At 35.9% G+C, this 27,239-nt stretch overlaps 1 protein-coding gene and 1 pseudogene across 1 annotated transcript in view; both read left to right on the plus strand.

The window, feature by feature from the left end:
- The first annotated feature begins 553 nt into the window (after positions 1-553).
- LOC104872048 lies at positions 554-10,747 on the plus strand (annotated as a pseudogene).
- Positions 6,413-27,239, plus strand: part of Prr16 (proline rich 16) — a 144,961-nt gene continuing 124,134 nt past the window's right edge. The window contains exon 1 of the mRNA XM_019209615.2: positions 6,413-6,476. The gene's annotated coding sequence lies outside the window, so the exon portion shown is untranslated. The remainder of the gene's footprint in view (positions 6,477-27,239) is intronic.

Raw genomic sequence — 27,239 nt, forward strand, 5'->3', positions numbered from 1 at the left:
AGAGGTTTACAAGATCTAGCTAAGCTATTACATCTAAAATGATACTTACATATTGCTTAGCAGCCCCAGAACTCTGGCAAGGTTAAAAAAAATAAATTGTACTATTAAGGGTGTATTAACCAAATATTGTCAGACATTACTGGGGTCATGGATTGATTTGCCCTCCTTAAAATAAGAAATACCCCAAGTTATACTGAATTCTCCCCATATGATGTCTTGTTTAAAAGGCTACCATATATCTTAAGAGACTTTACTAAAAGTTTATCTCAGGCTTATCCAATATAGAGTTACAGCTATTAAAATTGGGCAAAGTGTTCAAAATATTCAAAGACAAATTAGAGATAAAGAGAACCTCCCAATGCTAACCCCTGCTCATCTAATTAAACCAGAAGACTGAGAGTTTATGTTTAAAATATTAAAAAAAAATCCTTTACAACCCATTTTAAAAAGACCATATGAGACACTTATGGTTATCCCCACAGCTGTCAAGGTAACTAAAGTCCAGCCATAGATTCACCACTCTAGAGTAAAGTGGGCCTATCCAGAGGACTCCATGGACTGCGACTCAAAGGAACAAGGTACTCAAACTCCCAATTCAGAGGTCACAAAATCCATGGGCTGCAACTGCAGGAGGCAGCACACTCAAAACCCTGCTCTAGCCACACCAGAAGCTGGTGAGTCCACACACAGCTGAAAAATAAAGACTACAATCAAGATATTATAGAGTCTTTTGCTATGTCAAACTGTTGTGAGTTATTTAATTTTTAAGCTAATAGTTTATAAGCCTACAGATGATAAGTTTGATAAAAATTATGATATTTAAATCTGTCAAATGAGATGCAGAAAGATACCCATTAAATATAACTTTTGATGCCTGTCCCAGAGAACATTACGGGAGACCGAGAGTTAACTATGACTGTAAAAGCTATACGTGAGAACAAACTTATTGCTAAAAAAAAAAATGACCTGAATATGATTAAACAATATTGATGTGCCTGGAGACACAAAGAACTGTAATAATTCTGTACAAGACCAATGTAATCCACTTAATATGCTTTTAAGTAACCCCTGAGATTATACATGGCTGAGAGGACAAACTTACAGGGTATACACAAGATGTTCCTCTACTCCAGAACACTGGTCACCACTCACTCATGACACCTAGTAGATCCTTCAAATTATAAAAATTTGGAGAACATCTCTCCCTAAGTTTAGAAACACCCCTGCCCTAAAACAATTCAACAAATAAAAGATGGGTGCCCCATAATTATACATAGATAGATATGATAGATTTAATTGTTAATACTTATTCACTGCTGCTAGAAATTAGCCTCTAATTGTTAGATTTATATACCACTCACCAAGATCAAGCAATTGACATAATGACCAACTTGCCCTTAGAGCCAATAAAGCTTGCTATGTACCTCTAATTCAACTACCCATTAGCTATAATTGGTAATAAAACTTTCTTTCTGGATATTAAAAAAATCACACAATGTTTCAGTCATTTGCATTAACATTGTTGATTTGTCTTCAACCACTGATAATTACTCTGCACCAAATAAAACTTTCTCTCTCTGTAAAAATGGTGTTTTTCAAGTGATTTCAAAGCACTCTGCTGGTGTGTGCGCTTTGGGGATCTTAAGCCCCAACTTGTCGGTCTGTACTCCTTCAGCCATGAGAAAGTTGCCTTTACAGATTGCTACAACAAATGGTTTGTTAGAAAGAAAAAGGGACCAAACTGTCCTCCCCATCCTAACAGGATTAGCTATAACAGGCAGCCTCACTCGAAGTGCCATGGCCCTTGGGTTAGGACAACAACAGTTTGTGGCTTTGGGACAAGAGATTAAAAAAGACTTAAGAGAAATGTGGGATACAATTCAAGCTTTAAAAACTCATTTAGACTCATTACCAAATGTAGTGTTACAGACTAGGTGGGCCCTTGATTTGCTCACTGCTCACAGAGGAAAAACTTGTCTGTTTCTAAAAGAAAAATGCTGCTACTATACAAACCAATCTGAAATAGTTAAAGACTCACTAGATAAACTAAAATATCATATAAACTCCTAAAAGAAGAGTTTGGTACCAAAGACTCAACATTCAATTTTGTTCTTACCTTGTCAAGATGGAGAGCCTGGGTCAACACCCTCATAAGACCGATTATTGTTTTTTTTTTGTTTTTTTTTTTTTTTTTAGTACCAGGGATCGAACTTGGGTCCTTGGGCTTTAGAGGCAGATGGCAGAACCACTAAGCTAAATCCCCAGCCCAAGACCGATTATTGTTATACTGCTCGTCTTCATACTTGGGCCCTACATGGTAAAATGGATATCAAAACTCATACATGAAAGAATAACTGCTGCCCCACATTACCAGATGCTAATTATGAAAAATAAGAAAAATTGATATAAACATAATGAGGGGTAAAGAGTTATCCCTCCCCAAACAAAGGAAGGAATGATAGAAAACACTTTAATTTAAAAAAAACCTACAAAATGTCACAATATAAAATATTTTAACATTTATTTTGTTTAGTTTAAAATCAACAGACACCCAACACATCTAGTCTCCTTCAAAAGTTTTGTAAATAAAAAAAAAAAACATTGTTAACTTTGCTGACCAGACACACCCACTTCCCCTGGGCTAGAATAAATACCTAAATACATTTTAAAGGTACCCTAACAAAAAGTTCTGTGTACAGGTTAAAATTCAACTGCCTCACCACCATGTTTTGAATATCAGCAATATAAATTGTGAAAATGAAATATAACAACTTGAATGAGATCAAGACTATAAAAGCCCAATAAAAGAAGGAGTTGTAGTCCAGTACTATATCTATCAAGACACTACTTTATATGGGATCGATCTTTGTCAACAGATAAATCCTTTTTTTATTTTACTTCCATTCTTTTGCCTCTCTGTGTGTCACTTACTGATTCCTTCTGTAACAGTGATGTCAACTTTTAATATTATGTCATGTATACTTTGGAAATTTTCTTTAGAAATAAACCATCCAAGCTTTGTCTACTCCAGGTGTTCAAATAATTTTTACATTTCTTTGTGGCACAAAAGTTCAAAAATTTCTGTTTTCAAACATGCCATAAATTAATTGTTAACTAAATCACTGTATATAATTATTGTTCTACACAGCACTAGAAATTATTCCCCTTATGGAACTGCAGTTCTCTACTGCTAAGCAACCTTTTCTGTCCCCATGCTATCTTGTCCTTCCCAACTGGTATTTACTACTCTATTCTCTATTTCTATGACAGCAACCTTTTTATATATGAATAAGGATGTGCAGTACTTGTCTCCATACATTGCAATATATGACAAAATTTAAGTACTTTTGGTGCTTGAATAAGATTCCATTGTAGATATAAACCATATCGTCATTATCCATTTGTCTATGAATAAACACCTACTATGATTCCATCCTTATCTTGGCTATTGTGAACAGTGTTGCAATAAATGTATGAGTGCAGTTGTCTCTTTCACTTACTAATTTCGTTTCCTTTGAATATGTATGCAGTAGAGGGATTACTGAATGACGTGGATTTTTTATTTTTAAAATTAATTTTACTTATTTAAGTGACATATAAAGAATAAAAAATTAGGGCTGGGGAATTAGCTCAGTGGTTCCGCCACCTGCCTTGCAAATGCAAGGATCTGAGTTCGATCCCTGGTACAAAAAATAAATAAATAATTGTACATTTAGGTAGTACATATATGTGTTTTGATACATGTATACATTGTTTAATGTTTGAATAACGTTGAGCATCTATCTGGTCAAACATTTATCATTTCTTTATGGTGAAAACATTCAGGTGTTTTAAATGAAGCTGTCTATACAATATAATAATTATGTAGCCAGGCATGGTGGCTTGCACTGTTAATTCCAGCACTTTTGGGAGTCTGAAGGAGGAAGATTGCAAGTTTGAGCATATCGTGGGCAACTTAACAATTTAAAAAAGGGTTTGGGATGTAGCTGTCAGTATAAAGGTCCTGGTTTCAATTTTATTCATGTGTATGTTGGGGGCGCAGGGGACAGGTTCATGGACACATTTGTTTGCAACTTGGTGTACAAACAGAAGTGTTTGGCAAAATTTGTTTTTGTTTGCAAATTCTGGATTGGGTAACAAATATGACTGTGGCCATCTTTCCCACACAAACACAAATGTGGCCATCTTTTCCAAAAAATGTAGAACAAATTAAGTTCATGAACCAAGTCACCACTGTATAGTTTCCCTGTGACTTTCCCAACATGAATGTATTATTCTTTGATTAAATCTACTGTCCCTTCTCTCCTCCCTTACCTACCTCTCCTTTTCCCCTTCTGCTTCCATGATCATTTCTTTTCTAATAATTGCCTTTCTGTAGCTGGCTTATTTCATTTTATGTAATTGCTTCCATTTCCATCCATTCTTCTGCACATGCCATGTTTTCATTCTTCTTTATGTCTGAATAATACTCCATTGTGTATTATAACATTTTAATCCATTAATCTGTTGATAGCCATGTAGGCTGATTCAATGTTTGGGGGGGAGGGGTACTGGGGATTGAACTTGGGCCCTTGTGCTTGCAAGGCAGGTGGCAGAATCACTGAGCCAAATCCCTGGCCTTATGCTCATTCTTTAATCTTGGTCTTGTGGATATTGCCACAAACAAACATGGGTGAGAAGGTATCCCTTTCATAAGCTGACTTCATTTCCTTTGGTTTTATTCCCAGAAGTTATATAGCTGTTTTCAATATAAGCTATGCTAATTTATATTCCCACCAACAGTGTATAAGTGCTCTTTTTTTCCATGTCCTTGCCAGCATTTGTTATCAGACTCTATATTGATCATATGGATGTATTAATCTTGAAAAATCTAATTAAGCTATAGTTAAGAATTTTCTACTTGTCTGCACTATATTTCAACCAAAATTAAAAGACAATGGGAATATTTTGTTTTTCCATATATTTAAATTATATTGTATACACTATAAATATTTTTGAACATTAGACAACAATATGTATTTTATGTAAAATGATTTAACAAAAGCAAAAGAAAGAACCTCATGGTATTTACTCATAAATGTAACTCATTTTAATGTTAGTATTTGTTTTATATTATTTTATATTATTTAAATATTCATCAAGTATATGTGCCTTGGTATTTTTTTTTAATCTTAATACACATCCTTAGAGAAAGAAAGATACTCTAGAAATAAGAAAAAAATCCTATTAAATGTTAAAAAGTGTGCCTCTAGTCAAGTCTATAATGTTAAATGAAATAAATCAGATACAGAATGTAGGAACCATCCTACAAGCTGAGCTCGAACCTGGCCAAGGGGTGACAAGGATGAAAAATAAAGAGATACAGAAACAAGTTTACATCTAGAGCCCAGAGGGCTCATCTCCCTTTGACGTAGAGCCCCAAATGACTGGTGCACCCTGGCTTTATTCACTCAGACGTGGGCACAAGTAATTAGAGTTCCACAGGATTCATCTGCCTCCCACCTTCCATGGTGCTTTTCCAAGTAAATAACATAACCTCAGGTGTTTTACTTTTCCATGAAGCCTGTTAGCAAGCTTGTATGACGTCTTTCCTGTCAGTGCTCACCAAGGAGGCCAACTGGGCCTCGTTCTTCCTGATGATCTCTACAACATAAGCTTAAATATCACATGGTTTCTCTTATATTAGAAACACAAATATAATAAAATGTGAAATGCAAATAAAACAAAATAAAAGATAGATAATATGAAATAGGTAGACAGATCTTTTGCAAACTGAAGGGACCAAGAGATGGAGGGAGTATTGGGGCAGGAAGGGGAAGGGCACGGTGAAAGAATTAAATGTGTTATGCGTCTGTGCCAAGTTCTCATGAGGAATGTAATCATTATATACTGCAAACAGGTATTGATAAAGAATAAAAATGGGAAAAAACACAATACCATGTATTTATTTATGGTAATGTTGCACTATAAATAATTATAAATCAATGCTATAGTCCTTCACATTAAAATCAATAAGCAGTGAGTCTTTTAGTGTTACTTGTGTTGATGCTCTGTTCCCATTTTCTGTGGAGCCCTAACGTGTTACACTTCTCATACTTGCATGCCTTTTATGAGTGTCTGTTTGCCTTTTTTATTTCTTTAAAACAGGGTCTTGCTATGTAGTTGAGGCTGGCCTTGAACTCATTGTGCAGCCCAGGCTGGCCTTGAAGTCACGGAGATCCTCCTGACTCACCCATTCTCTAAAATCTGTACATGTCAGCCTCTGTGTAACTAACAGATATGACCTCTAGTGCAAACCTAGCAAAGGGAAGTCAAATGATACTTACAACTTCCAAGACACCTTTTGGAGAAGCAGTTTGGATCAGCTGCCTCTTCTTCCTTTCTGCTGCCTGAAATGAAGACATGATGACCTGTAAGCAACTGGGACAACAAGCTGGAAGATGCACATTTAATGTGCTTTTAACTGCCTACTTTAGGTGAGAAAAAAGAGAATTCTAATGCATCTAAGCATTTTATTTTGTGTACTGAATCTAACCCTGATGTCCTACCTCAGATCAACTTTCACTGTTTCACATGGGAAACTTAACAGTGGACTCATTAGAAGACAAAAATTATTAGTGTTTTTCCCCACTGTATCACAAACTGCTTAATTGTAAGCTTCCCATATGAAAGTTTGCTTAATTTTACTGAATAAAATTTACCTCAAAGAAAAATTAACTCAAAGGCACATCTTGGAGTAAAATAGAGTATTTTCAACCTATCATTAAGCCAATCCCAAGTAGGAGAAAAACAGGGATGAAATTTGGAGAAATACAATGAAGAATAAAGGCAATCCTCAAACATTGTGAATAACTTTAGCAGAATAAAATTCAAGAAAGAACATAGTGTATCAGTTTATAAAAATATGGTTCCATGAAATTATGAAATAAAAATAGGAAAGGATTCTCCTATTTAACATTTTAGGACTATGTTTAAAACTTCAGTAAAAAGGTTGTAAAATAAAGCCCCAAATATTACAATAGAAGGTGAAAATTTAAGAAAAAAGTCATGGTAATGAACAAGATAATAACATGGTAGGATCAACCCTTACCCAGGATAGCCCTTCCCCAATGTCCAGGAATTTTCAGAAAGAGGAAAAGAGTACAAAGAATGAATTACCAGAATCTTAATGTATAAACACATCTCAAAATAAAAGTAAGTGACATTAAGTATGAAACTGTTGACATATACATATATTCATTCTTTATCACATGTATACAACTGTGATTATTGATCACATACTATGTGCCCAAATACATGCTAATCACTAAAGATAAGATGAATAAGATGATGTTTCTCATTTCTAGTCCCCCCATGATATTGTTCTCTTACTGTTTATGTTAATCTGTTGTAGTGATGAATAAATAATAATATGATATATAATAATTTACACTGTATTTCTCATGATGGTATATGGTGGATTGTTGATATTAAGTCTACAAAATTTCCTTGAGCAAATAAAAATGAGAATGTTGACAGGAATTTTGAATAGGTGGACTTTTCTTTAAAGCTCAATAATTGAACTTTAAAAAATTATTGTTTTTAATGATGTTTACCAAGATGTTGACCAGAGAAGGCAGGAAAGAAGGTGGATCTATTTATTGTACAAATATGTGAAACTTTTGTATAAAAGAATAAGAAACAGTAGAAGTAACTTAGTCAGACTTGAGAACCCAAATTAGTACTTCATTTTTTTTTCTCTTAGAATTAAAAAAAAATAAATTTTAACCCCAAAATTCAGGGATTTCATCTATGTAGCATTGTCCATTACAATCCCTTAGTACCAAATGCAGCACATGAAATCCCCTGGCTCCTGATAAAACAAATTTGGGTGGTAGTGGTTGGTAGTGAGCTTTTATTCTCAAACCAGCCCATTCTTTCCGTTTTTACTTTTAAAGAAAATTAGAATATGTTTGCAGTACATAATGATCCCATTCCTCCTGGGGAGTTGGTGCATACACAGCACGTCCTCATTCTTTTGATTTGTCTCCTTCCCTTCCCCACTCTTCTCCATCTCTTGGCCCTCCTCCTTTTGCAGAAGATCTGACAACGCATACTTTCAGAAAAGGCAGCCAGATGGGAGGTTAGTTGTAGAGAGGAGTTAGAAGTCCCCTTGAGGAAACTGGGGAAAGGTGTCCCTATTCTCAGTACTGATCTTTCCAGCTTCTTGCATAGAGGTGGTAAGATAGATTCCAGCTAACGGGGAGACTCCTTGAATTACTCCTATGCAGAGAACCCCAGCCAGTCTTAGAAGTCAGCCTTTTCCAGCTTCTGCAGTTATGATAGAGCAGACAGTTGTCACTAGGTAGTGTCAAATTCCAGCTGGGACTTTGATTTGGAACACAGAGCTGGATCACCAAATTGCGAGGCTCCTAGCTAATTAGGCTTATTTAGTTCATTTCATTATTCTCAAAATATCATCACCACCTTTTACATAAATGAATCCCTTAGACCCTACTCATTACTTAATGGCAGGCTTTTATAGTTCTTTAATTTTTTGGTAACTGAAGTTCTGTAATTATACCGTCACCAGACATTATGGAGAAAGAAGTCACCTGAGCAGAGTCTCATTTTATTACTAATTAAAGTTATACCTTTACTGTCTTTGGGCAGTTGTCTGTTTACTTCTTCTAGCACTTTATTTCTCAATAGATTTAAGAATGATCTTAGCTATTATGTGAGAAACTATTTTATCCCCATAACCCCTCATGTCACATTTAAACTACAAAGGAAAAAAAAACCTTTCTAACAATAGCAATCATTCTTTTAAAAAATTATTAAAGTACTTATCAAAACACATCAGAAAAGCACAAAAACATTGTGAGTATAAATATCAACATCTAAAATTCCATTGTAATTACATGAGTACAAATAACCTATAAGAATAATGCATTTCAGTTGATACAATTTGCATATGCCTCGCAAAACAGCTTTTTACTCTTTTAAAAAATTATTACTTCTATGTTTTTATGTTCATTATAAAGACATATAATCAATCTAATAGTTCATTATTTACTTACATAACCATATTTGTGCTCAATTTTTCTATATTAAGCTTCAAGAATTTAATCCTCAATCTATATTTATCATGGCATTACCATATGTCTGTGTGGAAAATTTCCTTTCTCTGAAGCCCTTTGCAAGAAGAAAACACACACTAATGCATTTTGTAGATATATTTGAAGTGAGAGATATTTGCATTTATCTACAAAGTAGCCAAATGATATATTTTTTTTTTTTTTTTGGTCCTGGGCATCGAACTCAGGACCTTGCACTTGGAAGGCAGGCGGCAGCACCACTGAGCTAAATAAATCCCTGGCCCTAAATGATTTTTTTAATGTAAACTTGTAGACAGGCTAGATTGTTCAAATGGTGGTTGCATATCATGTTAATATATACATGTATATATATGTGTGTGTGTATATATTAATCATTTTCATTCGTTGAGCATTTAGTATGGTTCCATTACTGTGTTGATCACAACTAAGTTAAAAATGGCCCACAAAAGCAATATTTCACTGTTTGAAGAAGAAAAAAAATAACCTCCCTCTTGCCAGTACTAGTTTCAAAACAATTAAGAATAGGTTTTGGCGTGAGCAGATTGAAGCTAAAATGATAACTATTTCTGATAAAAGCCGGCTTGAGGAATGACTCAGATGCAATTGTGTGCCCCAGTCAGCTTTTAGGTGCTTGGAGAGCTGGCTGGTTCACCTATATATTTTCTCAGATCTGTGTTCCATGATGTCACATGTCTGGTTCCCTAAAATCAGCCTATGTGGAGTAATTGAACCATGAAAATCTGTAAATGACAGAAGAAGGGGCTTTTCTCCTAGAGAGCTGGTTGAACATTTAAGAGAGAATACTGCCAACTAAGTACTTTGTCTTAGTTCAAGTATTGAGTCCCACAAACAGTGTGGGGAAGTACCTTCCCGCCTCCTGCTGCTGCCAAATGTGCTCATTACAGATGGCTGACTGATGAGAGGAAGGAAAATAGGAGACTTTTATGTTTAGTTCTTTCCAAAGTCTCTACCTTCACAAGGGAAGAGAGTAAGCGTATGAGAAAAAATGGCTTTGCTTGGAAGGAAGCAATTGGAGTGTGAATAAAATTTACTCCACCCTTTTGCTTTCTGTTATTTTGTCCATTGGATTGAACCATTAAGAAACAAACTTTATGAAACAAACGGAGCCAAAGACTCGACCAGAGGCTGAACACAGGATCATCAAGGAAAGAAACACTGCCTGGCACAACCAGTTCTTGGCATTAAAGCAGAACCAGATGAGAGCAATGCTCATTATTTTCATGTGGTCATTGCTGGCCCCAGGATACCCCCTTTGAGGGAGGGACTTTTTTTTTTTTTTCTGGTACTGGGTCCTTGAGCTTGTGAGGCAGACTCTGGAACCACTGAGCTAAATCCCCAGCCGGTGGGAGGTACTTTTAAACTTGAACTATTTTTTCCAGAATAATGCACAATGGCATCAGCTAAAGTACGTTTTATGACCAAAATTTATCACCCTAATGTAGACAAGTTGAGAGAATATGTTTAGATATTTGAAAGATAAATGGTCCCCAGCACTGCAGATCCACAGTTCTCTTAATCCAGACGACCCATTAGCAAACGATGTAGCTAAGCAGTGGAAGAGCAATGAAGCCCAAGCTATAGAAACAGCTAGAGCAAGGACTAGGCTATACGCCACGAATAATATTTAAGTCGATCCGATCGTCAAGTTTGTGTCCCTTCTCCTGTTCTGCCAGGACTTCTTCCTTTTTTGTTTGCATTTAATGGACACAGTCTTAGAAACATTACAGAATAAAAGCCCAGGCATTTTCAGTCTGTTAGTGATTAAATGCACATTAGAAAATCCAAGTCTTTTCCTGATTTACTGTTGTAAAGCATGAGCAGAAGCTAGAAGTATCATCTGGATTGTGGTGAAATGGTTAAAAGTAGTGGCCCTCTGCGTTTATTCATTTCCCCATCATGATTTAAGTATAAAGCACTGTGGATGAGGGAGTTGTCAGGGTTAGCTGCAGGGGTATGGCTGCACTTTATTTTATTTTTTGAAGGGAAAAGTAGTTTCAAAATTTTATGGGCTCCTTTTCCCCCTTTCATGATGATCTAATTGAATTGGTTGAAAGGCAGCTAACCAGTTCTCTAGAATACACTCTCTAACCTAGGTTAACTTTATTTAGACACTATAGATGGACAAGCTGATCGTTTGAACCAAAATGGTAGCATTAACAAACATCACTGCCCTCACTAATAACGTGTCTTTGCTGTCAAGCGTAGATTCCTCACTTCAAAAAGAGCTTGCGGCCATTTTGGATGGCTTGTCTGGAAACTCCTATAAATCTTAGGTTTTAGTAAAATATCTTTTGTTATTCTAAAAAAAAAAGAAATGAACTTTTTAAAGGGAATAATTCTCCCCTATGAAGAGTAAATTAATATTTCATTTGGACAGTCTCATTAATTTAATGAAGCAGCTATCTTAATACTAACCATTGTTTCTTTGGGTACATTCCTGGGCATACAGACAATCACTTATTGTTTGATCCCAGAGAGCTCTACTCCTGGAACTGTTTATGAAAATGAAATATTCCTAAATTTAAACTCACTTATCTTTCTAAAGTTTCAATATAGAATTTTCTCACCTGCTTTTCCCCATAATACAAAATTTCACAATTTAAGATAAACTTATGCCTGTGTGATTTTCCAGTAGGATATGTATGTCTGCCCCATACTTTAACCACTGTAGCTGTTGTACCAGTTTCCCATGGGCGGTCAAAGAAGCTCTGAAGTCTCGTTCTTCATGGAACCAGTGTCTGTAAAATGTCTGGACATACTAGGATAAAAAGAGTCAAATAGGAAATACATATGACCAGAATTCCAGTGTCACAAGAAATCATAGAAATTTTTCAAAGTAATTAAATTAATTCTAAAATACTCTGTACACAATTATGAAAATGTATTTGCTGTTCTCCTTTTCATCTCATATTATTTGTGATTATATTGTCCAGTGAAAGCTTTGGAATTTGGTTAGTAGTCAAAAATAAGATACTCCAAAATAAATATGTAATATCGGAATCACTTTTTGTTAGCGGGACAGAACACCCAGCACTTACAATTTAAAGGTAGAGAAAGTTATTTTGGCTCGGTTTTAGTTCATCGTTGGCTGGCACCAAGGATAGCAGAGCAACAAGGCAGAGAACAAAGTGCTCAACCTATAGCAGCCAAGAAGCAGGGTGAGAAAGGGGGAGCGAGGGACAAGAGTACATCCTTCCAGGTCACACTCCCAGGGGCCACCTCCCATCCCAGGACAGCGCAGTCATTTACTGAGCTCATCAGCAGTTGGACCAGCTGAGGAGTATGGTACTCTCATGATACCATCGCATTCCACAGGAGAATGTTGGGGTGAGAAGAAAAAGCCAAAAGTTAGATGTCTCATATTTGCATGTAAAACTGCTCTCATTTTCTAATTATTTGAAAGTAAAATGATTATTTCAAAATGGATCTCTTTTTTAGCTAAAATTTGTAAACATAGTCCGAAATCAAATAATTTGACTGTTTTCATGTAAAACTTCAAGGAAATTGTAAGGCTTGCCATTTTTGTCTCTTTCTGATCAGAATCTAAATTTGGGCAGTTTAGTGCTCCTTCTCCTCCCCTCCGCCTCCTCTTCTTCCTCCTCCTCTTCCTCTTTCCCCTCCCATTCCTCCTTCTTTTTCTCTCTCTTCTCTCTTCTATCTCCTCTCTCTCTTCCTTCCTGCTTCTCTGGAAAGTGGGAAATTGTTTTAAACACACACACACACACACACACACACATATGATTAATGCAAAATCTTTCATAATCTATAATTTTTCACCTTTTTAATTTATTAAGCTTATTGGTACATTTTGGGTACACAATATGATGACATGCATCATCGGGAATTTGTACCTTTACATTTTACATATTGGTTCTTATTGGAAAACAAATTTTTGGTACTGGGGATCACACTTGGGTCCTTGCGCTTCGGAGCCAGGTGGTGGAACTACTAAGGTAAATCCAGCCTTCTTGCTTCTTATTTTTCCCAATTCTCCTACCTTCCCTTCCACCCCTCCACTCCTCCCTATTTACAAAACTTTTGTTTCCATTTTTTCTCATATTTTTTCCTTCCCCTTCCCCTCCCATCCCAATTCCCCTTCCTCTTTGGACCTTATCTTCCCATTTCATATTACCTATTATACATTTTGATCCTTATTTAAACTTTTAGTTTCTCACATAAGATAAATTATTTGGTATTTATACATATGTGCCCTATTTATTTCACTTAAGAATATGGCTTTAATACATCCACTTAGCTATAAATATCTCTAGTTTCTCATTTTTTATGGCTGAGTCGTACTCCATTTTATAAAACAAACACATCTTCCAGTCTCCAATTGATGGGCAATTGGGCTGTTTCCAAGTTTTAGCTATTACAAACTGTGCCACTATAAACATGGGTGCACATACATCACCGTGGTGTGATTCTTATAATTCTTTTGAGAAGATGCCCAGCCCAGCAGAGGAATAGCTGGGTCAAATGGGAGCTCTAATCATCTTCTTTTGAGGGATCTTCATACTGTTTTCCACAGTGGTTGTACCAGTCTGCACTCACACCAAGAGTGGAAAAGTGTTCCTTCCCCCACCCCGCCCCACCAGCATTTGTTATTGGTTGATTTCTTGATAACAGCCATTCTTTCTGGAGTGAGATGAAATCTCAGTATTGTTTTTAATTTGCATCTCTTAAATGACCAGTGATGTTAAACATTTTTTCATATGTTTGCTATTTCTTCTTCTTTGAGAAATGAGAAATGTCTGCCCATTTTTGTATTCATAAAAACTGGATTTCAACTCACCAAAGATTAAAACTAGACCTATATCTCTCACCATGCACTAAAGGGATGATGGTTTGGCAGCAGGCCACTGAGCAGATCATGTGATGTTGAAAGAAAAGGTAGTTGTTCCAACCGCCTGTGCATCCTGGTCAAAAGCTGGCCACCTAGGAAAGCTGAGATAATTCCAGCATCCTCTGATTGAACTAGAGCCTTAAAATTGCTCACTACAGTTGCTGCACATACATTCTTAAGTCAAGTTCTTCTCCTTGCTGTCTTAAGACTGCTTATTCAAATTTAGAGCAGAGCCTAGGGCAGCGGGGGGTGTTGCATTACAAAATGTATCCTCAACTTGTGAAGCTGGCAGAAGGATAGCATAAACACATCTATAACAAACATTTTCAGTTAATTCAACAACTTTTTGTCTTTTGGTCCCTGAACATATTTATTATTATAGTTATTTTGAAATTTGAAATGGTGTTTTCAGGCACATCATTTGTTATCAACATATTTTAAATAATGTGATGTTGATGGCAACATATTTTAACTGTAATATCTTTTTACTGACAGACATCACCATAAAGAAGTGTTGTGGTGCCCTTTTCTGTTTGTTTTCTTGGCAAAGAATCTGCATTTTAATAACACATTAAAAGATTTTAATAGCATATTATGTAATTTACGTGTTAAAAGCTTCTACATTGTAAAGTAAGCTAATACAATCTGTAGGCTTTGTGTTTTTCAGCATTTTAAATTACTAACATTTTAAGCACATAGAAAAGGACAGAAAGTATAATAGGCGCATGGTACTAGTGATCCACATTTAAACCATGTGCTTGTTTGCCATATTTGTCTGAGGACTTTTTTCTCTATTTAAACCACAAAGATAAATCTCTGCTCTTCAGTACCTGGTTCTTCATCCCATTCTCTTCCTCTTGAATTGTTCTTAATCTCCCTGCTACTTCGAACTTTTACCACATAGCTAATCATGGCAGTATTGTAGTATTTTATTTGCTTTTAGAATTTTCATAAATTGTTAATATGAATATAATTTCTATATTTTATATTATGACTTTACTATTTAGTGACTAGCAAATAAAAGCATGCTGTCAGGTATATTGTCACATAATTTTGTCTTTGTCTTTTTGTGTATGTTTTTAAAGAAATGTTCAATTTTGTAGTTGACATTTTTTTTTGGTACCAGGGGTTCAATTTATGCTTGTGAGGCAGACAGTGGAACTACTAAGCTAAATCTGCAGTCCCTTTATGTCTTCCCTTATCTTGGAGAGGTTCTGTCTTTTACTTGAAGAGCAACTTGACAATTTAAAAATTGTCTGGAATAATATATTTTGTTTAGAATATGTGGACATTGATTATTGATCTAATGCTTTCATTATAGTTTTTTCTTGTGTTTTGGATTGACCAACTTAGAGTTTGATATCTTTTTCAGGGACTGTCATCTTAAAGACTATTATGTCTGTTATTTTTATACCTCATAGCAACCCAGCTGATCATGAAATCTTGGGTCACACTTTTTTCCTTCAGAAGTTTGTGTGCGTTATTGTTTTATGTTCAGTCGTTTGATGTTGTTCTGGGGAAGTCAGAGGCCAGCTTGACACTTTCCTCTTGTCTTATTTTGTTCCTTCAGCTGAGGTGCCTGTTCTTGACATGCAGGATATTTCATACTGGTGTCTGTTCACCAACAAATTTTACTGGAGCACATTATAATACAGTTTAACTGGCCAAATTCACTAGTTTCCCCTTTAGAAAAATTAACCACTTGAATAACACATTTTCCTACCAAAATGGGGGTCTATTTATTATGGAAAGTAGTATTTCCTAGTATGTGTTTTAACATTGCATTTTTTTCATACTTATTATTTTTCTCCAATTTGGTGCGGCCTCACACTGCCCTTCTCCAGATACTATAATGGACCAAGTCAGTGTGCCCAATATTGATTGTACACTTTCATCTAAAGTATGCTCTCATGTGGCAGTTCCTGAATTTCCCAGTTTTTGGCTCAAACACACTTTAAATACTTGTTATGACTTCTTTTCTTTCTAAGAGCAGACCCAAACCACTGGTACACTATCCTTACACCCAAGAAATGGCCAAAGTAGACAAGCCTGGGCTGAGGTGTCTGTACATAAACATTTGAGTCCCCTCATGGAGTTGGCCAGACCTGTGGTGCAAAAAGGAATGTGACAGCCATGGTTGGGTCTTGAAGGCCAGGAGTTGTTCCTTGTTTGCTGTCAGACTGTGTGAAATGCCAAATTGTCCACAACGTTTACTTTCCAGATAGGAAGAGGAAAAAATGTAAGCACTTTAAAATAATTTACTATCTTGAAATGACCTTTATTTAGTAGTTGTACGATATTTTAGTCTGACTCTAGGCACTAAAAATGTTAAGGGCAGGCCTGTCCACAATCTTAGATTTCCCTTTCTGTGGGCATAATGTTTGTGCCCAGCCTTCCTTTGTGTTAATAATTCAGTTTAGATCATGTCCATTCTCTATCTTGCTGGTTTTATTTATTTATTAGTTTGAAAATAGTAGTCTTTTAGAATTCAGTCACTTTCTTTGGCTGTTAAATTCCTTTCCTATTTCATTGTGTTGTTTTGTTTGGTGAGTGTTTCTGTAGTACAAACCACTCAGAAAATTTTCTTCGTTTTACTACCCAACTGAGATCTTTGCTCATCCTTCCCACTATGCATTCTTCAGTTCTTTACTCTTTCTCTTGTTACAGTAGTGGCCCATGAAATCATCCTGCCAATTATTTCCCTATCATTTATTTTAAACTTAAACAGCCCTGCTAAGAACTTACTGAAGTACTGTGAGTGACTTTTGCTTAACATGTTCCTATCTTATAGTCTTATAGGTTATAGGCCTGTGGAAGGGGGAAAGTGGGGTAGAGGAGGTAAATGTTGCTTCTTTGAGGGGTTCATCATGCATTCTAGAGAAGCCTTGTTCTGTGATGTATTTTCCTCTTGTTCAGTGCAGCCCCAAAGCTCCTACTTATTACTCACTTATTGTTGAGTTCATTTGTTCAACCATCTCTATGTAGTCTGGCCTATACACAATACTTTTTATTTGGCTTTATTAGTGAAAATGTGAGGGCTTTTCTTACCCCATTTTGTTGCGAGCCGGTGATGCAGAGCATTGTCCAGCAGTGCCTCAAACCTGAAAGAGCATCTGGCAGAGATGGGGCAGGGAGAGAGGAAGGACGCCAAGACAAGAGTCTGATCAAGGCGACGCTTATTGCAGGCAAGCATCAGACTTTTAAAGCAAAAAACCACAAACCTAAGAGGAGGGGACATGATAATACCGTAACAATCTTATCTGACCTAAAACAAGCATTAGGAAACTTCTACAGAGTCAGGACATCATAAAATACCAGATGACTCAAAAAACTCGAAGGTTGTTAAGTTTGAGAAACTTCAGAGCAGCAAAAAATGTCTTAGCAAGATAAGAAGAAATAGGCATAAACATAAACTATCATGGGTAATAGTAACCTTGGCAATTATAAAGGCTGGGTAACAAAGATAAGGAACTACAGTCTTAGGAAACAGAAACTTAGTCACTAAAACAGAAACTTAACTCTAAAATGGTTCCACTTAGCTTAGGATGGCAGCATTCCTGCCAGCTCACAGGCCAGCACCCAATAATTCCTCCTTTGTTTTTATAAGTTTTGATGTTTTTCAAAGGTATGTCCGAGCCTGTCTTAGGTTGGGAAAAGCGTTTGGCTATCTTACCCATCATTGGGGTCATCTGTTTTATAGGCCTATAACATGATGAAGATTTAACAGAAGCCCCTGTCTTAGGTTGATCAGTCAAACCTTTTCCTCTTACCCGTCTTTGACTTTCCGGATCCTCACTGAAGCTCTCTTTTTATCTGAGCGAGGTAAATACCCAAATTTTCAGAGGAACCTTCTTTAAGGGCCAAGAGCGCATGTAATGTTTTGCGCTGTATATAAACCTGATTTGAGATAACACAGTATTTATGATATTTCACATATTAGAGGCCCCATGCCAAAAACATTCAAACTAAGGTTAATAACTTTGACATCTGACAATAAGCATATTTCTCCCAATGCAGCAGCAGGTTTCCAAATGTTGGTTTGAGGAAAATGTGAATCTGTTTTCCAAAGTCCTGCAGATAAGCTTAAGTTTGTGGAATTTTGAAATGACCAGTCCCATAAATCCTCATTCTGGATAAAGAAGGGAAACTTTGCTTTTTGGAATGAGATTTCCGCTTGTGCACTGAGACACATCCTGGAGTTTTCTCTGCTGCTTCAGTGTTGGGGTCCCAATCCAGTCTCCTCAGTGGAAACCCAGCATCAAGCTGTTCAGGGACAGTGGTAGGTCTATAAACATATCTGCAACCATAAGTAGGTGGAGCAGAAGAGAAGGGAGAATACCTGGACCAAAAGGTTATTATCATAAACAATATGCTGGAAAACCTGCATGGTCAAACAATATGAATACATTTTGTATACCAGAAAAGTGGCAATGTAGCTTTGTATCAACAGGATCTTCCATTTTTTTTTTAACAGAAAATAGTATATTTTGAGGATAACCATCAGAAACATGTTACAATAACATATTTATAATTCAGACCTTTGATGATAACCAATATAGACATTTTTAACAACATATTTAACAAGGGATTTTTTTTATAAGGCTATGAAAATTATTTTGGTGGCTCCCATTAGTGAACAAAGATCAGAATAAATTCTCTGAGCAGCGGCTTCTTTATTTACCAACAGGAGCGTATCCAAACTTAAAGGTTATATTTAATTATCTTTTAAGTTTTTCATTTGATCCTATAAAGCCAGGTTGTAGAAATCAACAATCTATTTGATGTCATTTTGATCAAGAACATACAAACATCTTTGAACATTTAAGACAGACAAACATATAAGACAATTTTAACGAGTGCACTCAGATGGTTTTGGCCAATTGAATTATAAAATCTTTTTGTTATGACTAGTCAAAATTTTTGCAGGTCAAAATTAACAGAGATCTCTTGTAGAATTAGGGTTAAAGGAATGAATGATCTTCTTGACTATAAATGTAAACCTTTTATAACAAACTTGAAACCAACAAGCAAACATAAATAAATCATTTCCCCATACCTTCTCTACATACTTAGGCCTTCTGGTCTTGTATATCTTTCTTTATATCTTTCTCACAAGACATGCATACAAAATCCTTTCATATTAAAAGTATATCTCTTTTACCCATAGCTTTCTTAATATTTTTCCTTTGCCATCTCACTTACTATAAACCTTCTATAATAAACTTCAGTTTAAAGTGTCCTTTTTCTGTTTACTATTCTGAGACATAAAGGTGAATTTCAGCATTTGTGCTGAGCCAACATAAAATCCTCTCATTTTTAAGCTAATAAATTTCAGTGTAAGACATCAAATCATGTGTCTGGATTTTAGGTCTGTAAGGGCAAATAATTATGCTATTTGTTATTTTATTTGTACTGAGGAAGGATATTCTATTTTATTGTCTGTTTCCTAAATTTTTCACAATGACCTCATTTTTTTTCATTGAGTTTATTGGTATATTTTAGGTATACAATATGATAATGACATTCATCATTGGGACCATGTACCTTTACATGATGTATTTTGATTCTTACTTTTTCCCCATTCCCCTGTCCTTCCTTCACCCGCCTCTACCACTCCCTATTTACAAAGACTTTGTTTCCATTTTTTTCCTTTTCTCATATTTTTTTGCTTTCCCTTCTTTTCTTTCCCCTACTCCTGCCACTTCCCCTTCTCCTGTGGACCTTTTCTTCCTCTTTCATGTTATCTATCATTCATCTTGGTCCTCATTTATGCTTTCAGTTTCTCACACCAGAGAAACTATTTGGTATTTACAGGTGTGTCCTATTTATTTCAGTTGAGTATGGCCTAAATGTGCATCCATTTAGCTACAAATTAGACCTCAGTCTTTGTAAGTAAAAGTAATGTAAGATGTTGTTTAATGATTAAAAATGTTGAACAGGGCACAAAAATTAAAACTAGCTTCATTTTTATGTTCCTTCAGTGCATGCCTTCTACCATGATTGTTTGATCTTGTTGCCCCTAATTTTTTTCTTTTCTAATGATTCCTACAGATCCCATTCCCTGTTATGTTTCCTTAAGTAAGTGGTTTTCTTCTTCAGTTGACTCATGGCAAAACTTAGGAAATGGGGTTAGAAAGAAAAGTATGAACTGGGAAAACTCATACATTGCTACTTTTCAGCAGTCAATATTCACTTTAGAGGTTCTTATCTGTTACATACATTTCTCCCACAGTGCATTACATCCAGCACATGTGTTTTGGGGAGCTAGATTATTGCTATGTTGCTTTTAACAGTTGAATCTAACCTATCTCTCAACACATCAGCATTATTTGCTAAGCAACTCTTTTAAACAACTTATAATAGAATTCCCTCAGAAGCAGGCTTTGGTGCCTTGGTGTGTCACTGCCTATTTTGAGCTAGACTGAAAGGCAGCTTTTGTTTGCTAATAATAAATATTGATGTTATAGAATATATTAGTTAGAGTTCTCTAGAAAAATTGATTCAAAATAAAATATATGTATGACTATACAAGTGATTTATGGGTAAGTTTACAGGATTACAGGATCCGAATATGAAGAGTCCCAGTGGCTGTCTGCCTAATCAGGGGTGCAAGGTCAACAAAGAATCCAGGACATGAAAGAACCTTTTTTATGAGATCTTACATTTTTTCATAAGCCACCCAACCTCCTGAGCAGGGAGATTGTCGGACACCAAAGCACCATCTGCAGTTTCCCAAAGGAATGTCACCTGGAAGAAAAACCTCCCATGCTTTCAGAGAAAGCATCATGGTCAAACCATGACATATCCTGATGGCTGACACTGACAAAAGCTGAGAGGCTCTGTGCATGGTTCCAAGATATTGCCTGCAAAGATCTAATTGATCTTGATAGATAGTAAGAGGTTAATTATAGTTAATATAGGTCTCACTGAAACTTAGTCTTAAACACCCAGTAGAAAAGCATAACTAGACATATGTAAGATCAAGAACATAGTTATATAGCTAGACTTAAAAAGAGGTTCAATTGATGACCCCTTCTGAGTTTTCAGATATGCTGGTGTCTAATCACTGTTATGGGTCATTGGATAAAACCATGATAAAATTTATGCGAACTCAACAAGAGTTTTAAAATATTTTTGGCTCAAATGTTTTTCAGAATTATTAAAATTTTAGTTCTTTTATAGCCACAACTTAAAAAAAATTGTAACAAGATATCAGACTTATAGATAACCTCCATTAGTGAAAAGGTCTAAAGGTTGATAAGTTAAATTCACTACTTCAGTCTCTCAAAAACATTTTCTAAACATGCCTATTTCCCAAAGCCACCCCATTTATTTTAGTGCTTATACCTTGACTATACATGCTCTAATTTATTTAAAAATCTTGTTTGTTGCTGCCTGTAGGCTGCCAAATTCAAAGTGATTGTACAGGTAATATCAACAACAAATGTGCTAGACTTTTTTTTTTAACCAATATCCACCACTTTAACAAGCATGCCCTTCTTGTACTACCTTTCCTAATGGAAGCCAGAGTTCTGGCAGGAACAAGTGTAGGGTTCATGGAAATTTCAACATCAACACACTTCTATTACTACATATCTCAGGATATCTTTTAATATCTGAGGATATTAAAAGGTGGCAGACTCCTTGGTCACCCTACAGTCCCCAAATCAAATTTCTGGCAGCTGTGTTATTCCAAAATAGGTGAGCTCTGGATATAAGAACAGCAGAAAGTGGGGGAACATGGCTTCTATTAGGGGAAGAGTATTGTTACTTTGTAAACCAATCTAGTATTGTTGGAGATAAAGTAAACAAGCTTAGAGAGCTCACAGAAAAATGTAGACAAGAACTAGACAGACTACAATATCTGCCAGGGTACTTTGACCAATGGCATCTTCCTTTCCTGGGACCTCTCACCATCCTATGCATAGTTTGGCTTTTCAATACCTGTCTCTTTCATTGTTTTCAAAATTTCTTGCAGGAACACATGTGGGCCTTTACCAACCAGACAGTTGGCAAACTTGTCATTGTCAGATACTAGCCACTCACTACTGATGCTGGCTCCAACTAACGAGACCACACCTTGGCCATCTAAAGCCACCCCCCCCAACAATACCCCTTTGCCAGCAGGAAGCAACTACAGAAAAAGATATTTGCCTCTCTATTCCATAATAACAAGAGTCTGGAATGATAGAGTTCTCTACCAGACAAAATGGCCTCAATGTTCCTACATTTTAAAATGGCTTCCATTCCTAAAATGGTTCCCACTTATGGAAATGAGCCATTTTGGAAAAGTGAAACCTACTCCCTCTGGAGAAGCAAAATCTAACTTGTTGCTCCACTGTGCTACCCATGTGATCCTCCCTTTCAATCACCTGCCATCCTGTCATTCAACTCTCATGATATTTTCCCCACTGCGCCTCAGTCTCACTTTCTCTCACCATTGTTCAAGGTAGCTCTTTCCTGCAATAAAGCCTTACCTTGGGTAAAAATAATAATAATAATAATAATAATAATAATAATAATAATAATAATAATAATAATAATGATAAAAACATAGCCATCTCTGGAGAACCACAAGATGCAGTAGCAGGTTGAAGATCTGGACGTTTACTGCAGTCACCGATAGAGTGATACAGTTCTATGTCAGAAAACCAAAGAGTCTTGAGTTGGAAGGCCTAACTGGAGACCAATGTATAAGGGCAATGGTGAAGATCATAGCTCCTCTGACAAAAATAAGAGATTTTCTTAATCTTTTCATTCTTATTCTATCCAGGCTACAAGTCTGTTTACTTTTGCCTCCCCCATCTGGAATGGATCCTTTCCCTCAGTTTGTGGCCTAAATGTCAGTCATCCAGATATACCCAGAATTTACTTACCTGCTAGGTCATTTTACTCAAGTTGACATATCACAATTAATGATCACACAGAATTAATGTAATTTTTAAATTAAATGTAATTAAGTTGAAATTCTTTTATATGGTTGTTAATTGTAATTAATATAAAATTAATTATATTCAGTGGATTCATGGGGTCTCTACTGCTCCTTCTGCATCATTCTCACATCTTGACACATTAGCTTCTCAAGTGCACATTGTCAGGCTTTTCATTGCCTCTACTCCAGTTTCCAATACAGTCCTCATTCCCATCTGAACACCCAAAGCCTGAACTGTACTGTGCATGCTCCTGTCAACATCCTAGTCTTCTGAGCTCTGAAGAGAATTACTCATCATCCCCAGGGATGTTCATACTATCCCCAGGCTTCTGTAGCTTGAATGTTTCCACACCCCTCCCACAAATCCCTTCTAAACCACATGGTCAGATACAGTCACAAAGGAAGACTCCACTTCTCTTGGTACCATTTTTGTGTATTAGCTTTCACATTACTCGGACAAAAATACCTAATATCTGCAATTTAAAGGAGAGGTTTACTTTGACTCACAGTTTTCAGAGGAGTCAATACATGATTGGCACCAAGGCAGAAATGACATGGCAAAAGGGCATGATGTGCTAAAGCTGCTCACCCCATAGTGGTTAGAAAGCACAGAGAGAAGAGCCAGGAAAGGAGATACATTCCCCAAGGTCACACACCATGTGACACACCTCTTCCATTCAGGCCCCACCTCCTAACAGCATATTTAGCTATGAACTCATCCTTGGATTAGTCCACTGATGAGTATAACAACTAGTGATCCAATTACCTTCCAGAAGTCCCACTGACCACATAAGACTTTTGAGGAACATTCTAGATCTAAACCAAAACTAGCTGGGTGTTTTGTACCTTCTTTGAAGACATTGATCATTTTTTAAATCCATCTTTTGAATTCTGTGTCCAACATTGCATCATTTCAGTATCTTTCAAATCAGTTATTAAAAAACTATCTTTCCCTTTTTTCACTTGTGTATTTCTTATACTTTGTATTTCTGTTTCAATGTATATCTCTTCAACTTTTCTTAGTGGGCATTCTTCTCTTGTGGTTTCAATCCCCAGTACAATTTAAAGGAGAAAAACAAACTATAGTGGCAATGACAACACAAGGATAAACTAGATACAGAAATATAGTAAAAATGAAACAAAAATAACTATACTACCAACAAAAAATAGGAAAAAGAGAAAAAATAATAAAACTATGAAGATAAAAACTAATAAAGAAAAAAATAACACGAGCATAAGTAAGAGAAGAAAAGACAAAGGAGCAAAATTAAGGGGAAAATTGAGAAAAAGAAGAAAAGATCAAGAGAAAAAATTGTATAAAAGGACAAACATAAGTAAATAAATTAAATAAAGAAAAGGAAAAGAAGGAAAGAGGAATAGTTAAAAAATGGGAAAAAGAGTCCACAATATTCCTTTAAGCAGAAATTCCTGAATTAGAGAATTTCCTGTCCAGGTACCTAATATTGGTTCTGTCTAATATGGTCAGATTGTGAGTCACCACTGAGACCTGATATGATTCCTCTGTGTTCCCACCAAGCAGGCCATTGCTATAAATAGGCTCATGTTTTTCACCAAGCTAGGCCAGTTAATGATGTATTGCCTGTGATAGTACTGCATTCACTCTAAGTTAGTTTTTCTTTTTCTCATTTTTGGATTTTTTTTTTTTATGTTTGCCTGGATTCAGTAGGGGCTGGAAAAATGCCAACTGACTCAGCCTGTACCCAGGCTGTTCACTTGGGAGCATGGCAAATAGCCAAGCTGAAGCATATCCTGATGCAGTGGAAGCATACAAACCACTGAAGTTGACACTGAAGGTGGACAGCCAAGGGAACTAGGCGATCTAGCCCTTGCTATTGGCTCTTTGGTCCAATGTCCTGCACAAACTACATGCCCTTACCACTGAGTGTGATGCCACCAACTATTATGCCTGACAGAGTTGAAGCTCTCAGCTGCTTCAAGTACTGTGAGTCTGTGACTGAACCCACTCCATGGCTGTCTCTTGCAGTCATCTTCCACCATAGCAAGATATCTCCAGGAACTCAGAATTATGAATTTTCCAAGTTTTCTTGTAGCTCAGTCCTAAACAATGAGCTCCCTCTCAAGATGCCTCCTGGTTGTATATGATATGTGCAAATGTTACGGTGGATTTCTTCTCCTAATGTAAACTGCCTTTCTGAAGGAATTGCTTTCAGACTGAACCCCTGCCCTGGATTTACAGCTTGCAGTAACTGTGGGTTTCTTTTGCAACTAGGATGGCTCATTCAATGTTTACCACTGGATCTGTGGACCCTCTTTATGTGTACCTTGTGCTGGGCTGGGGATTTAGCTCAGTGGTTCTGGCATCTGCCTCGAAAGTGCAAAGACCAGAGTTCAATCCCTGGTACCAAAAGAAAAAAAAAAAAAAGCACACAATTAAGTGTTCTGGATCTTACGTTTACCTTGTGCTTGTAGTGATGGGTTCCCATCAGGTAACCTGGTGATACTGTAGACTGCTTCATAACTTTCTCTGATCCCTGTATGTATGCTTCTGCATGGCTCTTGGCATTTTTGTTCCTTCTATTTTGATTTCCAGAGCTCTTCCTTTCTGAGTTCTCAGAACAGTTTGTCTTTTACTGCCCTAATTCTTCTCACAGTCACAGGAAGGGCCATTCTCTTCTGCCTGCCACCTTGCCTAGAAGCCTCTTCATCCTTTTCCCATTCTTCATTGCAATATATTTATATTCCCATCCCCTTTCAAATTTACCAATTGTACTTTGTGATATGTTTGAAAATGACTTACTGCTTCATAGAAATTCTTCATATGGGTGTAATGCAAATGGTTAACATTAGCCTTCTGAAAAAATATCTTCTTTGAGTTGATAAGTATTAAAAATCGCCCAAAATATTTAATCATATCATCATCTAATTATTGCTTTCCACATGGAAGTAATGTGTCTTAATATCTACTTGCTGTATCATCCATATATTGAATTTACAAAACATTTTGTTGTCTGAATGAAGTGGTACATGCCTTAATCCAAGATACTTGAGGGATAAGGCAGGAGTATCTGGAACTCAAGACTATTCTGGACAGGATAGGAAGACAAACAAAGCAAAAATAGTTTTTCCATACAAACTGTTTACATGTTATATTTTTAAAAATTTCTGTCTTGATGTTATCTTAAAAGCTACAATTCTTCCTTTATAAAAATTAGACCTTAGTAAAAAAGAAAGTCTTATTCTGAAAGCAGGAACAGTGTTCTTACATTTTTATATTAATAACATAACCAACATACCAATTTATTTTGTAACAATAATGCAGAACTGTATACAATTTTGGCCACTAGAGGGCTTAATTATTTTTTACCATTGAGAGTATAGTTATGAAAAAATGATGACATTTAAAGTGTAAAATTGCAAAGCTTTAAGTAGGGTCATTTTATATAAAATATGTAATAATTTTAATGAGATTGTAAGCCAAATGTGCAAAATATGATACTTGTGAAGGTACTGTTTCCTATTTAACATGTGTAAATAAGCAAATACTACAGATTATCAAATACAGTAAATTTTATAGTTTTATAACATTTATATATTATCATGTATAATGTTTACATAGTTCATTTACTATCTTAACATTTTAAATGGTTAGGAAAAGTATTCTGCATTTTTCTTCCAATATCAAATATAGATCATGTATATTCATGTATACATGTTCTGTATCTCTTCAAAGTTTTCCTAAAACTAAGAGAAGCACAGCTCTTGTTGTAAATACTGTTCTCTGTTCTCATAAAAAGAATGTATGCTGAAGCCTTTCAGGAATTTCAGCAGACTAAAATCTGTGGGATATTAATTTTCAAAGTCTCCTATCAGAGTTCAAAAGCTGCTAACTGTGTGATGAAGACTTTGTTTTGCAAATTATGTGCAATATTTTATGAAATAACTCTGGTCCCCCATGACAGTGAAGATAAATGCTTGGAAAGCCTATTTTTAAAGAATTCCAATTTTAAATTCCATTTTTCTCTTTCATCTCATATATTCTGATTCATTAAATCAAACATAAAATTGTATTTTAGAATATAACTTCTCTTACTCCTTCAAGAATGCCACAACCCAGGCACAGAGACTACCACAGAACTTTACACAGCTTCTTAAACCAGGGGTCATGTCCGTGTGCATTTCTGCTATGCACACTCCCATTGTAATTGAGTAAAGTAGGTATTTTCTAGTTGAGAAAGATATTCTAATGTTGGGCTTTAGAGATTTTCAAATGTTCTCATTCATGCAAAACTAATGTCATATAACATTCCTGTCTGAATCATTTTCCATAATTTTCCCTAGGTTTCCTTTTAACAAAAATAAT

This window comes from Fukomys damarensis, unplaced genomic scaffold (assembly GCF_012274545.1).
Source record: "Fukomys damarensis isolate Sample0158 unplaced genomic scaffold, DMR_v1.0_HiC HiC_scaffold_9, whole genome shotgun sequence".
In the NCBI taxonomy this organism is placed as follows: Eukaryota; Metazoa; Chordata; class Mammalia; order Rodentia; family Bathyergidae; genus Fukomys; species Fukomys damarensis.